The 16,138-nt window shown below is 39.5% G+C and overlaps 1 long non-coding RNA gene across 1 annotated transcript; it reads right to left on the bottom strand.

Moving 5' to 3' along the window:
- Positions 1–2,000: 2,000 nt before the first annotated feature.
- LOC121070328 lies at positions 2,001–14,058 on the bottom strand. Its single transcript, XR_005820018.1, has 3 exons — positions 13,958–14,058; positions 4,900–5,103; positions 2,001–2,030 (listed from the first exon to the last, which is right to left on the bottom strand). It is a non-coding gene; the product is annotated as an uncharacterized LOC121070328 (long non-coding RNA).
- Between the last annotated feature and the right edge of the window lie 2,080 nt (positions 14,059–16,138).

Here is a 16,138-nt window from a genome sequence, read left to right as displayed (position 1 = left end):
GCCTCATGGGCCCCACTGTCTACCCATGGGAGGAGATTTCCCCTTCAGACACAGAGGTACAGCGAAGAGAGATGGGTAGAGAAGGAGGCTCACAGAATCCGCTTAGCACCATATAGCTCATCAACCTGTGTGTAGTAGCTTAAGCTGGATAAGGGTACAGGAGGACAGTGAAACCCCTCCTCCAGATTCTTCCTTGAACACCCCTGGGAGCTCCAGGTACGCTTATTGCTTACTTAAGATGTTGCAAATAGTGATATCAGCCAGGCTGACAGAGAAGTGTTAGTCATCGCAGGCAATCTCATCAAGGCAAGGCAGAGAGGAGCTGAATCATTTCCAGACTCAGACACCCATGGATATGTCATGGTTTTTGTCCGTCTTCCAGATAGCCCCATTATAGTCTGGAAAATCTGCAGCACTAACACTGCTGTCATTCTGTTCTGCTGCTTTCCCTCCTGTACCTTTTATTTTGCTTTATAGCATTACATGACATAGCATAACGCATTCACGTTTTTTACAACAACAACAACAGAAATCTTCCTCTGGATCAATAGCAAGTGTAGTATCCAATTGATATTCTTGGCAGCGGAGCAATAAGCAAGTGCCTGCAGTCAAAATGTGTCGGCTGCCTCGGCAGTGGTGCAGCTCCTCCCACAGCTCCTTTACCTGCTCCTTACAAAATGCATGGGCATGAATTTTACAAACATTCCCCAAAAGCTGAGACAGTCAAAAATGAGGATGTGCTGGGGAGGCAGGGAGGTAATGGTTATGTTTCTCTGTCACCTCTTGACCTCCCCATCAAGTCTCCTGCCTACCTGAGTCTCTCATGGTGGAGCACAGCTCTGGACCTTGTCCCACCTTCCATGGTGTCCTACACACACCTCACAGTTGGTTGGGTGTTGTCTTGCAGTACCCGTCATTGCATTACAATGCAACACAAGAGGGAGAAGCTGAAGGAACAGCACCCAAAATCCCCACTCACCTCACTCTGACCCATTTGTTCCCACTGTCAGCCCCACTGTCACCCTTCCCTGACCCACAGCCTCATGCTGATGTCGTACTGAGACATAAAGATGCCATTTCTCCATAAACTACCTATTTTCTCACCAAGTGTGTTGCCTGGTGTTTGAAATATCCCCTGAAAACCCAAATTATATCAAGCCACTGTGTAAAAATAATGGGATGAATCACATAAAAGCTTTAAAAAATCTAATTTCAAAGCAAGATTGTGGATGAGTATTAAAGATAAACCAACTTACAGTCTTATTTTTATCTATTTTCCATCCAGCCCTTTCTTTTCCTCCGTTTTGATTCTTCTTATCCCCCATGCTTCCTCCACAGTTGGCTCTTGACTGTGCTGGTGAAGGTGAGGAAACATTAGCTTTCGCTGTTAACAAGCTCCATGGTTTGCAACCCCATAACTGTCTGCTGAAGTGTGGTGATTTTATCATGGTGTATGTATCGTGCTACCTGACACAGCTGACTGGGAAAAAGAAAAAAACAAAAAGAAGAAAAAAATAAAAACTGCTGAGGGCTGCTGAGCAGAGAATTTGGAGGTGTTCAGGAGCAAAGTCAGAAGATGTGGAGCAGTTAGCCAGGCATCTCCTATGTCTGTGTGCCAATGAGTAACAGGGGCAGACAGGAGGACAGCTGGGAGAAGGTGAGCTCTGTGCCCACAGGGGGACAATTTTCCCTGAGCAATGACAGGTCACATACAGGGAGATAAACAAACAGTACTGTGCTGAGGGAGCCAGGAGAGATGGGTGAAGGTAGCACTGCGAGGCTCTTCCAAAGTCAGTGGTGACAAGCTGAAGATGGAAAGCTTGTTATGACAGGCCTGAAGAAGCAAAAATAATCCTAGAAGCTCTTAAACACTGACTGAAACATTGTGGGAATGGTGGCAATTATACAGTTTGTCCTATAAAATGTTGAAGTTTCGAAGTGATGTTATCTTGGCTTATGATGTGAACTCAAAGCTTACTTGCCTTGGTGATTTCAGTGGTGTTTTCAAGGAAAAAGTGTTCCGCTACTGGCTGTTGAATACAGTAAATGACAGATTTGTATTTTAGCAGTTAAAAGTCACTCTGAATTACAAAATGAGTAAACAGTTCAGAGATGTTTGTTTTCCAATTAAACTTATAATGATTAAAAATTATTTTTGTCACTGATGTGAAATTACAATTCATTATTAATCCATTAAAACAGACTGCACAGCTCAAAACACTTGACTTTCATTGTGTAACAGAGCACATGAACGCTTTCTGCACTGTTCCCACCTTTTTATCCACCAAGATCTCTTTGCCTTTATGTCACTGACTATCAGAAACAAAAACTAGGTGTGCCAGGACCACTTAAAGTATGAAGCAAGTACTCAGAAAACATCTCAGATAATTCTGTCTCCTTAGCATTAGTTTGGCCTCCTTTGGCTCCTGTGTTGTGATAACCTGTGGGCAGAACAAGTCCCAAGCAGCATTCAGTAAGAAAGGCTGGGCCAAACCCTGGACAGTGATAAGGGAAATGAAAGAATTAATTTATTTTCTTTCCATGACCATGTCCTCTCTTGTGTACAGAGTGATGCAAGGAAAAAATAATATGAGGTCTTTCAATGGAGGACCTCATCGTAGTAGGAACAAATTAATATTGTGTAAGCAATGTTGCTTGAAAACAGACAAAGGAAGACTTGAAACAAGAGTGCCACATCCTGAGCAAGAGCTTCCAAGCATGCTTCTGAGGAAGGGGAGGAAAATGTAGAAGCTATATCTGTGTGTTTCTGTAGCATGAAGCGTGCTTCTAGTATCTGTTATATTTGGTGTCTCAAGCAAATTCAGTTGGAAAAAATCTTTGTAAAATCACAATATTTGGAAACATGACAGAATCTGGGCATGAACCATGTGTTGAACTACCCATCAATATCAGGACTTGCACAGCTGCACATATACACAGCCAAAATAAAAAATGCAAAAAACCCTGGAGGCATCTAGAAGCCTTTATATCTCCCTGCAAATACAGACATAACTTTGAGAACTGGAAGATTATTTTTATGTTTATTTCAGCTGACTATCCTCAAACTACAATATATTATCAATAAGCTAACTTGGACAGCTTTCTCTTTTAGGCTTTCTTTTTCTTTTCTATCCCCGTAATGTAGATGTCTGGAGAACTTTTTTGTGGAGAGACAAACAACAGCAGATTGTTCTCATGACTCCTGCAAAACTGTGATATCTTTTTAGGTGTAGAGTTTGAATGAAATTGGTCATGGACTCCAAAGTAAATTACATGAGATACAAACTGCTTGGTAGACACAAAATACCTGTACAACACCTGTTTTCTTAAAACACCAGGTTCAACGAGTATGATGAAAGGATGGATAAAACATGGAAAAAGAAGAGAAGGGAATAGGAGTTGGACAAGATACTAATACCTAATTAGGCTGAGGAAAAAGATACTCATCTGAAAGGAAGTCTCTTGCAAACTTCATATTTCATGAATTTAGGTACATAATAAATTCAATTTTCTCCAACTCATTATGCTTGGTTCCTCAGAAACATCTTCATGACCTAGACCTCTGTCATTCTTAATAAGGAAGGCTTAACACTCTCAAGAGGGGGAAGAACAGGGAAACCTTTCTCTGCCTCATTACCCTCCTATATATAAACCTGTCATCCCAGGGAGCAAAGAACTGAGACCGTGATTCAAACCCAGACCCCACACTGTGAGAACATAATATTTATCAAGTGAGACTGAGATTTTTATTAAAATAAAAAGCATACCAATGAAAAACAATTAACAGAAAAGAACAATGTTGTATGAATATGATGGTCTTGCTTAAAACGGATTGAACTTGGTATGGGTAACTGTTAACTACTGTTCATTTAACTAGTTGCAAGAAATATTGGACTTCACCAGCCATCATGGGCTTGTAATTTTTAGTCTGTAAAAGCAAGTCTAAAAACACAGTTGAAAATATTTTTTTAAAGTTTTCATACTAATTCTTGTATCAATTAAATTATACGTTTCACCTTCCATCCTTACTTTTTAAACTTTCTCCTTTGCTACCCACAAGATAGCTGCAAAAGCAGTAAAAAAGAGAATGCTTTGATGTCTCCTTAAGCAACTTCTTAAAGATGCAGAAGGAGCTATTCTTTGGTCCTGCTTCCTGCAAATCAAAACATTGAACTCCAAGGAATTAGCTCAGCTCTTAAAAAAGGTATTTATGTTGATGGCGAACTTGCCACGAACCATGAACTAACCATGTTCATGGAGGAGAGAGAGCTGTGGAATTAAAAAGCAGAGTGATGGCTCTGGGCCCAAAAGTTCCCAGGGCACCATTACATCTCAGGTGGACAATGAAACTCTTGCCACTGCTGGACCTGTGCAAGTAAATATCGATGCACGTGCAGTGCAGTGTTTAGCATTTTTTATGGTCAATTTGGTCGAATGCTATTCTTATCGTATGCAACAGTGGTAAAGTGTGTGATAAACTTTTGGTTTTGTATAAGCTTCTACTGGTGGCACAAAGAGTGCCAGCAGAGCAGTAGTTGGGCCAAGAGATGAGTAGGATAAAAGCTGTGAAGGGAGATGCAAGTGAGCATTATGACTCATGCCAAAAGTTACACTATGGAAAAGCTGGACATGAATGTATGGTGGTAATAGCTGTTCTATTTTCTCATATTTCAGGATGTCTCGACTCTCTGCTCTCCTCCTCCAGTCCCTTTTTCTGATCCCCCAGTTTCTGATTGCCTCAGTCTTTACAAATTTTGAATCAGCTATCGAGGTACCCATGTTGTGAAGAACAGAACCCCTGGTAGGACTTTGGGAACAATAATCTTTATGTGATTTTAGCTGCACTGACAAGGCAGAATCAACAGCTCTGTGCTGGACATGAAAGAGAAGAGCACTCACCCAGTGTAGCAGACTGATTTCAATCCTGATTTCAATCCACTTACGCTCCTCGGTAAACGTCCAAGGCAGAATAGCAGAAATGCTACTCAGCCTTCACTCCTCTCATTCTCCCTCACAGTTCCCACCGTAACCCTTCAGGAGAACAAGACTGCATGTGATGTTTGGTTCCAGCTGCCCACTTTCAGCACATTCAGCACCAGCAGCCTAGAAAGTAACCCATAAAGATAAACATTAACAGTCAAAGGAGGTGAAGAGATTAAAACAGCCTGTCTTCAAGCACACTAAAGTTACAAGCCTGTCAATAAATTTCTGTGATAGATAGCTTAAAAGGGCCATGTAACCATATGGGAGCTTAAATCTTTGGGTATGATGCTGCTGTGACCAAGTAGGCCTATATTTTTCCAGCAATCTAGTAAGCTTAGGCTATTTCAGGTAGATATATCGAGGAATAGTTGCAGTAGTTTCTGTTCCCAGCTGCCCATCCTGTCTGGCTCCATCCTTTGCCTGGAATAACCTGCCTAACTCTGCAGGGATTGATGAGGGGCTCATGTAGCAGCTGATGACCAGTCACAGTTAATAGCCTGCAGCGTGCTTACTGAATAAGTTAAAGTTAGTGACAGTTTTCTTTCCTCGGCTGGGCTGAAAACTGCAGTGGGTCAGGACTGCTATGTCTGAAGGGTCCCCACAACTGGGGATGGGCTCTGAAAATGCTGCTGTGGGACTCTTTCAGTCATTCCATCCAAAGCTGTTCCTTAATGAAGCCCTCAGTCTTTGGTTACCACACAATGGTTTTCAGCAGACAGCTGTTGGTGTCTCAAAAAAACAACAACACACATTTATGAACTAGATTTCCCCAGATTCCCCAGACTGAAAAATGGCAAACTCAGTAAGCCCCTTGGGAAATGTTGGCTCAAGCAGCTAAATGTACAAAACAGTTCTGACTATCATTAAACTGTAGATGTTATTGCTGAGCATATGAGTCAAGTATGCTCAGTTTGTCAAGAGTGAGCTAGAAAAGTGCTGTAGTTGTTGTTTATGCCAAAGGCTCCTTCAGCTGACAGCTTTAGATATCTTAAAGGCTTAAACATTTTAGCAGACAACAAGTTGCATTTCTGAAACTAACAGCTTTTTGAAATTATGGAAAAGAAACCCATAAAATGCTTATGTATAATTCTCCTCCCCACCCCCCACCCCCCCACCCCGTTTACTTTAGAGCACTTTAGCAAAGTAACTCTCCCCCATTGTGGTAATAAGAAAAGAACTTGTTTACAAATTGAACACTGAAATTTAAGTTACTGGGAGTAGCAACAGGTTTGTAGTGACAGGTCACTTTAGATTGGAGTTTAATTTATGAAGATTGCTTTACCTGAGGCTATGGTAATCTATGCCTTTGGAGTAATTCACCCTCTGCCTCATTTCGAATGCAGTCAAAGACTGTCGTATTTCACTATGACAATGTAATCACAGATCCACATTAAAAAGTCATTATTGTTTAGAATCCAGCTTGGTTTGAAAAACACTTACTATAAAATTCAACAGCCTTTGTAAATTACCCAAAGGTTTACTCAAGAATACAAGGTGCAGTGATTTAAATCTGGAACTTACTACTTTATTGATTATATGGGATTTTTAGGTCACTGCATTTATGGGAAATGATTAGTGAGTAATCAAAGTAATAAACTCCTTGATGTTGGTTCATAAATAATTATGAATTGAATTTTCTTTATCAGGTATTAAATAAAAACTGAGGTAGCCATAAGATATCTCTTCTTTAACTTCTTTTTTTTCCTACAACATTCTAAAAATCAGTAGTGACAAAGCTAACCTTAAGCATAATTTTCTAATTTCTCTCTTGTTTTTTAAATCAGAACTAACGTACTCTTTCAGATGCATCTACCGCATTCTTCAGCTTAATGTTTTGGACTGAACCTAAAATTTAGCTCAACTTTCTAATTTTACACTGACTTTTCTGGCTCTGCTAAAGCATGTCACAGATAGATAGATTCAATCTACACAGTGATGTATTAAAACCCAGATTTATATTGTAACTAACATTCAGCCCTTCACTGTATACATGGTGATAATTGAACTCCTACTTATCTTTATATTGTTTGAGACCTTTATTCTTCATAAGTTATTTTGTTTGTTTTGTTTTCCCTGTATACTGAGAGAGTTTTACCTCTGACTATTAAGCAAGAGTTTAAAACCATAATAAAAACAAATGATGCAATGAACCAATTAAAATTGTTGTATATATATTTCTTTAATTAGACATTTATGAGCTGTGAATTGGATCAGATATTCCCAATGCACATGACATGCTGACATATAATAACTGCTTTTGGGATGTCAGGTTAGCCTTTTATGAATGCAAATAGAGGTAGGTTTTCTTTTTTAATTAACTTTAGGAATATTTTTTTCTCCCCGTTTACAATACAGATATAAACTTCAGTGTTGCTTACTCAGAAGGTCTGAAAGCATTAAACTTCGCAGCGGTTGTGTTTAGATTTCAATAGATGTATGTTTCTTAAAAAGAGTTCCATAAATATTTTGGACTTTAGGCAGAAGGGAATACTGAATAGCATGTTTACAGAGAGGCAGGTTTGTTACCATGCTAGTATCTGAAAGCAACAAGAACAAACTCTGAGAGAATATGTGGCAATTGAGATCGTATGGACAGTGTTGTGCCTCCTGCCTGAAGCAAATACTTTTGTGTTGAGAAACCCTTTCCTCCTCCCTCCTTTTCTAATTCTGTGACTAAACTGAGCTTGAGACATTTTTTCTCTTGCAGATCTTGTTCTCAGCATTGCTCTATGCCCAAACAGTTTCTTCACTTCACTTCTGCACTATGAGTTGGCACGTTCAGTGCCTTCCAGTTGTGTGGGCCTAACACGAACAAGTGAGTTCCAGTGCTTCAGGCAGTGATATTAGACATATCACTGGAGAGATTACCAGGGGTATGGTCTTCTGAAGGGTCAGTTCCTATGCACCATGTTCATGGCATGTGGTACAAATGCTGTGCTCATATCTTACGGGCCATACTGCCTTAGATGGCACTGAGGACATCACGTGTACTGGTGGACATGATGGTAGGCCTGGTTCTGCTTGTACTTTGCCTGGGTGCTTTGGGTAATCCACTTTCTTTGTCTGTGTTGCCTATTTGGAATAAAGCCCAAATTGTTTAAAGTCTTATATACCTCACAGCTTGTTAAATAATTGGGAAGTTAGCATCTAAATAGGGATTAAACTGCCGAATATTAATGGTGATCTGTGGCCATGTCTTTGAATGAAGTGATAGTCCCTTTCTAAATGCTTTAGTCAAAATATATCTGTAATAGCAGTAATAGCCATTTGTGAGTTGGAAAAAATAAAATGCTTGTATGTTCTTAAAAGCTATCAGAGTTTATAGACCCTTAAACTAAAAATTCCAGTAAAACTCCTGTGAAGCCAGAGAATGAGCAGTGATGCATGTTAATGATACTTAAATAATGAATTTCAATGTGCAATTCTGAAAAGAGTTAATTAAAGAGGAATAGTTACTTTAATCAGCACCCACAAGCTGTTATTGTGTCCAACAACACAACAACAATAATAATAAACAACTGTCGCAACTTTCTAATGTGGACCCAGAGCAAACAAACTTAACACTCCCATGCTGAGCTTCAGCACTTGTGAAAACATTCCCTTGGAAACTAAGCAGCTGTGAGGGGCTTCAGAGGAAATGCACTGCTTCCCGCCTCTGGGGCAAGGTTGATGTTACTGTGCCATGCCATGCATGGGTGCTGTGCCTTCCAGAGGATCTGAGCCTACACCAGGTTTGCAACATTCACCTCTGATCTTTTGCAGGGATATTGCCCCAAAAGACAAGTTCTTGTCCTCTGCAGCCAGACTCTGAAGTAGAAAAGTGCAACCAAAAAACCAAATGAACAAGCATCTGAAATGGTCATTTCTTATTTTAACTTGTAAGTTGTGATTATAATAAGGACAGGCTCAATTATCTTTCCTCTTACATATTCAGTGTACCAGCATGCTGCTAGAGTAGAAAGCTGCTCTAATCACACTCTGTATCAAATCTCCCTGTATAATTCTAAAAGGGTTAGTAATGAGAAATAGTTATTTAAATCAATTTTAACTTTTATTACTATTATTATATTATTTTTATGGAAGCCAACAGGACTATAGATTCAAAACACTTTTTTGAAGAATTTTCTTGTCTCCAACAAGAAACTAAATCCATGACCTACAGCTTTAAATTACTCTTGTAGGAATTACATGAAAATCGTGTCTTTAACATAAAGGGCAGCATTGGTTCTTCCCTCTGAACATCAAATCATTCCTTAGAACAAATGGGTTGGAGGCAGTGGAGCTCCCAGTGGCTCTTATAAACCAGTTTCTGAAAAGCAGTTTTCCTTCAATTTTCTTTTAAAACAGTTTCAATTAAATAATCTCCTTAAGGTTGTGATAAACCTAGTCCTGAGTCTGAAACTTCCAAAAGCTAGTAAGATTGGTCTCTGAAAGCATATTTTGTAAGCAGTTAAGTATTGCATTCCCCTGAGAACTGCGGCAAGAAAGTAAATAATCCTCCTCAATATGGTTTGCAATAAAATAAGGTACCACTGAGAGACATGACAAGCCTGCAGTTTGTAGAGGTGTTGGCTAATATCTTATTAGCATAATTAGCCAACAGCTCTTTCTTCATGGATATCAATTTCTAATTGAGGTACAGCTGTTCAACGGAAGTCCTAGCTCAATTAAACATGCCATCTGATTGAGGGGGACTAGGGCTTTTATTCCTACAGTAATGCCATCCTGGGTAAACACCTAATTGGTAGGAGTAATTAACTAGAAGAGGGCAGACTTCTGTGTATATCTAGCCATTTCTGCACTATTACTGTGATAACAGCTTCTCCCCACAACAAACCCAATTACAGAGAGTAGGCGAGAGGACCAGGGAGGAGAAGGTAAATGTAGTTTCAGACTAATACAACTGTTAACAATCATACCTGCACAGTGCTGTAAAGAACAAAAACACTAAAAGCACTAGACAAACATTCACTGGCAGCTAACACTGTTCTTGTTCTTGTTTTATTTGACACCAAGCTACTGGGGTGATTACAACCTTCCCTGTTGTCCTCACATGCTCCCACCTGCTGCTACAGGCTATTCACAGGCACTGATATGATTCACAAGCCCTCACTGCCACTTGCTTGGACAAAAAAATTAATCAATTCAAACCAACAATAATCTATTGTGATTTAAGGGCATGGATGTTCAAACTCAATGCTGTTCAGTGAGGGATTACACCTCATGCATTAGGACAGCCTTGCGCACCAAGCCCGGTACAGATTAAAACATGATGAAGGGGAGCTGGGTGAAGGTTATGCTGATTTTATGCTAATGTAACAACCTCCTTGCATGGAAGCAACTGCAGGACTGAGCCCTGAAATTCTCGAGGGGCATGTGTTGGTCTCAAAGGGCCCCAATGGATTCCATGACCAAAGGATCAGGCACATTTGTTTCACATTTGCTGTACAAATGGGTACTCATATTAGAGGGGGACTTAGAGTTCCCAAGGCATAGCAAAGCTTACTATAGCAGGTAATTATGTGCCAATCCTTCCTCTGTCACTGATTGTTATTTTATTTTGTGGTTGGTTTTGTTTTGTTTTCAGTGTGTGTATTTTGGTCTCCCCAGAGCTTTCTGTTCTTTGAATAATGTAACGTTTACATCAGTTTTAATAAATGTTAAAGACCTGTTGTGTACATGGGATGCAATAGTTTTGCTTGGTTTATGATTGGATTGATTGATATTCATTTCTCTTTTCTCCCTTTAAAAATAATCAGAAAAAATACATTTAAATGTCCTTTGACACATGATGTTGATAACATTTCATGAATGCCTGCCTGGGCATAAGGTTACATGAAATGGGAAGGATTAGTTCCAGCATTCGTTCATCCAAATCTCAGGAATGATAGCTTAAACAGCTAGGTCAACAGTCTGAGTGTGTGCCTTGGCATGAGTTAATGTTCATTTGGGTCTTATCTAAAAGGAGCCAGGTGTTAGTGTAAATTGGCAAAATACTGCTTAATCCTATTGATTTAGATAGCTTCTTTTCCTTCTTTCCCTATAAATGGAAAAGATGAATGAATGCAAACTATGAAAATGATGGACTCCCATTCAGAGGCTTTTGGACAAATTTAGCTAGAACACATCTGTATTCCTCAAGGTACATCTCAGTAAGAGCATGGGCTGGTTTACCCTCTGTGTTTGCTTTGCACTGGACTCATGTCATCTCACACCCTCCCATCTATATTTAACATTTATGGGAATGAAATATATATATATATGTATATGTGTATATATATATATATATATATATATATAATCTCCCAGGATGAATGATTAGAGAAATCTCCCCTTCACACATGGACAACACTGTGGGAATTACATTGACATATGCAAAAGAGAGGAAAGGCCAGTGAGAGCCCTTCTCACAGCACTCTATTGTGATGGATTGTTTTCTATGAAGCAACCTCATTTTTCTTCCAGTTCAGCACTCCGTGTCTCAAGATTTCCTGAAACAGTTTGATTCAACCACTGCCAAATACCATTGTCCCTGGAAGGGAAAGCAGCAACCATTTCTGCAGTGTCTGCAACATGTTTAGGCAAAAAATACATCTATAGCTAGGAAAGAAAAAACACCCAGTGCTATTAAAGTAGCAATGAAATTTAAAATAATACAAAAAAAAATCAGATAAAATAATAATAATAAAAAGCAAACAAAACCAACACACACACACCAAAAAAAAAAAAAAAAAAAGAAAGAATTTGTCTATAGATTGCAGCAGCTGGTCCTCAAGCTCTGCACCTACACCACTTCGGGAGCTTTATTTCAGGTTAGGTTTAAGCTGGTTCTTGGTTCATAAGTCCCCACCAAGCAGATGGCAGGCTGCATCTGAGTGATCACTCAGGGCTGTCCATCCACCTGGAGGGTGCGTTTGGTGAGACCCTGGTGCACAGCTTCTGGATTCATTTCCTCTGAAAGCAACCTGGTTCCAACTCACTGGCACAGCTGGAACCCAAGAGGGTTGGCTTCAAGCAACACCAAAACCCAGAGTGGGCATGTTTTCTGCTGCTTTTGTGGCCAAGTCATCTCCTGATGGCAGCTGCGTCCTACTGACACACTAGCACTTCTGATGTGACCTCTCCAAACTGCAGTCACAACACTTCCACTTAGAAATAATCAGACTAAAAGTCTCCCCCAAAGTCTCTACCCTAGAAATACTTACAGATTTGTTTAATTTCCTAACCCTTGAGACTTCCCTGGATAGTAAGACTGAACGTGTGCACTAAAAGTGGTAGCAGATTCAGGGGCAAAGTATTGATTAGACCCTTGTGAGAAAAGCAGCTCAGGAATCTACAGCTGGAAAGAGGTGCATCAGAAAGTAAAATACACAGCATTTCTGACTGTCTTCCAGTATCTTTTGATAACAACTCTCTGAAAAATAGAAGAAGAAAGATGACATATTTCCCCATTTGAGTATTTTCAGGCCAAAATTTATCATTTTTATTTAGAGATATAGACATGTAAAAAAGAACAAAAAAATTAACAGGCAACATGCTTCATTGAAAAATAGCCAGGGAAAGTCCCTGAGAGCTATTAATTAAGTTTCTAAATACGTGAACACCCACACATACCTAAGGGGAGCGGAGAAAGCAGTTTCCTGCCAGCTTTAGCTTTAATTCATTTTCCCATTTTGCACCTACCATTTTGCCAGCATAAATATTTCCTGGGGTCATCCAGTCAGCAAAAAATATAAATGGTAGCAGTTGGTTGTCAGTCAAATCACACCCATGTTTTCTTACTTGCCTTCACAAACATTTCTGGCATTTCCAGCAATTCATAGGCATGTGTTTTGGATTGCTTTTCTTGTTATATGTTGAAAATTTACACAACATATAGAGACTTCTTCAGTCAAATCTTCAACATGTCTTTTATGTACTTCCTCTGAAAATTGTTAGGAAAAGAATAAAAAACAAGATTGACCACTGGCTTGAAACAATTGCAGCAGTTCTTATAGTTTTCCTATCATTCCTAATGAGATTAGTGCTGCTAACTCCAATGGCATTTCAGTAATTTACACAGCAATTTACCTGAGAAGGACTGGGATGAAAAGATGAAACTCTGGCTGAATGTTGCTAGTCATGCAGGACCGTGTTCAGGACAAAGATGAGTGATAACACCAAAACCTGTCTAGCACTCTGTGCTCAGAAGGGAGAGGTTTGGGAGCACTTCTCAGCTTGAAATCTCTCTTTTCTGGCCTCAGAATTTATTGTTAAGGGGGATAATTGCAGAACAACCGATCACAGAAACATGTTCCATGCATGTTAGTCAATAGAGGTTGCTGTGATTTTTTGTTAAGGCAAAGCTTTCATATAGGGGCAAACTCATTCTACCTAGTAAAAAAGTTTGAAATTCTTTATAGCTCATCCCACTTTTGCATTTCATTTTCATTGTAACTACTGGTTAAGCATTAATGATCTGAGCATAAGCCATTTTCTGAGGACTAGGTTGTTGTCTGACAGGCATTTATGGCCAGAAGTGTAGCCAAGGGTGCCATTAGTCCCAGCTGGTCATTAGTCCTTAAAGAAACCTTGTGCTGAGGTCGCTATTGTTATTATTAGATGGAAAGGAAGCAAACACAAGAGTAGGGATATACATAAATTAACGGGTGACGCAGATATGACTGAAATATGCAAGGTGCTACTAGGAATTCATGAATTACACATTAGGTAGCCTGATTGCCTGAATTATCTGCTAACTGCATGAAGCAAGTTGCTATATTTAAAACATGTTTTAAACTTCTTTTACTTCTTCATTAAAAAAAGTCTGTGACAAACTAACACAGCTCTTCAAAACTGAAACTGCATGTAGGAGATGTGAATTTCATTGCAAAACTTGCCATACATGATCAGGGCTACTCTGATGATGGACTGAGCACTCGTTGAAGTTAGACCCTTGGATCAGAGAGTCCAGATGCAAAGGTTTTCTACTCACCTATTTAAATTAACTCCCTGTGCAAGGTAGGCAGTCCCAGAGAAATAGGATCCAAAACAAAGAGAAGACTGCCTAGGAATCAGTCCGGAGTTAGTCAGCAGGGAACACGATGTATGGGGAGCTGCTGCCTCTCTCTGGATGTAGGACACCACAGAACAGCCCGTTAAGACACCTGGGGTCATTTGGCACCCTCTGCTTGGAAGGCTCTCCTGGAAACAGCTGTCTACACCCTTTCTTGTAATAGCCGGGTGAGGCTTATTCTCCTAAAACAGAGCTTGTGGTGATGCTGAAACCACATGCTCTTTATTCTGTAAATAGGCACTGGTTAAAATACAGAAAAATGATCCTGGGAACTGGGAGAGAAGCCATGGGTAAAACTCCCTTGTTAAATTACACCTGGATAGTAAGAGGATATTTCTTACAATCAGGGTCTAAAGGTCTTGAACAGGAGCAGGGGCAGAGGGGCAAAAAGGAGACCTAGTTTTAAGATATATCTTCATGGCCTTTTCAAAGCAAGTACATGGCATCATCATCTGCAAAAATAGAGAACTGTGCTGCAGACCACGGGACCATAGGGAGAGCTGCGCTGTTCAGATGAAGGGTTCATTCAGCTCTCTGTCCTTTCCCCGTTGAGTCCAAAATCTGACCTCTAAGGATGAGTAAGAACATGGGCAGCTATCACACTGTTAACTTTCAGTCTCAAGCTATTTTCAGCTCCCAGGCCTTTCTGAGCTTGGTATGCTTTGTTTATTTAGTAACTCTCCATTAAGAGAGTGAACTCTCTTCCAATTACTTTGTTGCATCCACAGCCACTTTAAATAGGGATTCCCATATATCTATCACTGACTTAATGAAGAGCCACGTGCTTTTGTTTGATTCTGGCTCTCACTGGCTTTTTGTGATGGCCACTGGTCCAGCACTGGAAGGGGCAGTGACCGGTCAGTGTTTATTCATTTTTTCCAGTCTACTCAGGGTTAAATAGACCTCTCATATTCTTCAAACTGTCTCTTCCAGGCTGAGAAAGCCTAGACTAACTGAGCATTTCTTGCAAAGATACCCCTGAGTAATCCTGAATGATAACTTTATCTAACTGCTTTGAAACTCATCCAGGATCAGCCTGTGCAAAGGGAAAAACAAACAAACAAACAAAAACACAGAGAGAGATTCTGACACTCTTACATCTGAAACTTGAAAGTGAAATCACAGAAACTGCTGATAAATGAAGAGTGGCAGAAACTTCTGCTTACAAAGCAAGATATGTGTTAGCAATCATTTGTTCTGTTCTGGTAAAGTGAGAAGCACTGCTTCTAAGGTATATCTGAATTTTAATGATTTGGGCCTAATATAAAATCTGCTGTCTTTCACAGACATCCTTCAGGTGTATAGCATCATAGATATTGATATTTTCAATTTTAACCACCAGTTCTACAAAAACTGATCACATAAAATGACATTCCAAGAGAAATTTTGTGACTTTGTTCTGACATTTTATTTATTTTTTAAACAAATAAACAAAAAACATTTTGATATCTTAATCTTCTGAAATTTGACAGTGTATTTGAAATGAATTTTTTGGACTTTGAAATCTGAAGTGCCTTTTTTCTATATTATTTCTAACACGATGAAGCAGAGTACAATAGTATTCTAGGTACAAACAAGCTGTGCTTGAAAGATAATTTGCTTTTTTTCCTAGTGCAAATCTTGGTAACGAGTCTGAACCAAAGACTCAGCATGGCTTATTTTGCATAAATATTAGTGCTCTATAATAACATATCAAGAATCTATCCCCACCCCTTTTTGAATTTATCTTGTCTACAAGCTATTTCACCCTGCGAAAAAATCTATTTGCATGTGTATAGGACACTTTGGTACAGGAATCTTTTTTCATCCTAATGTATGTTTTATTCTTTGGAGAATAGAGTCCTCAAGAAGCAAATATAGTTTTCCTGATCTCCCACCTGAAAACTTAATAAGGGGAAGATTGTGTCTACTACTTTACACCACAATGCAAAGAATAACAAAGATATGAACAGTGAAGGCTCTTTCATTTGCATGAGGTTTCTGGGTGCCAGTGAAAACGCGCTAGGAAATCCCTTTTGTTGGGTTCCCAGTTGCTTTGATTTTTGACATGAAGCTCTCTGTGAACAGCACAGGCAGGTTTGTACTCGGAAAGTGAGCACC

The sequence above is a fragment of the Cygnus olor genome, chromosome 5, assembly GCF_009769625.2.
Source record: "Cygnus olor isolate bCygOlo1 chromosome 5, bCygOlo1.pri.v2, whole genome shotgun sequence".
NCBI lineage: Eukaryota > Metazoa > Chordata > Aves > Anseriformes > Anatidae > Cygnus > Cygnus olor.
This window is presented reverse-complemented; position numbering and strand designations above follow the sequence as displayed.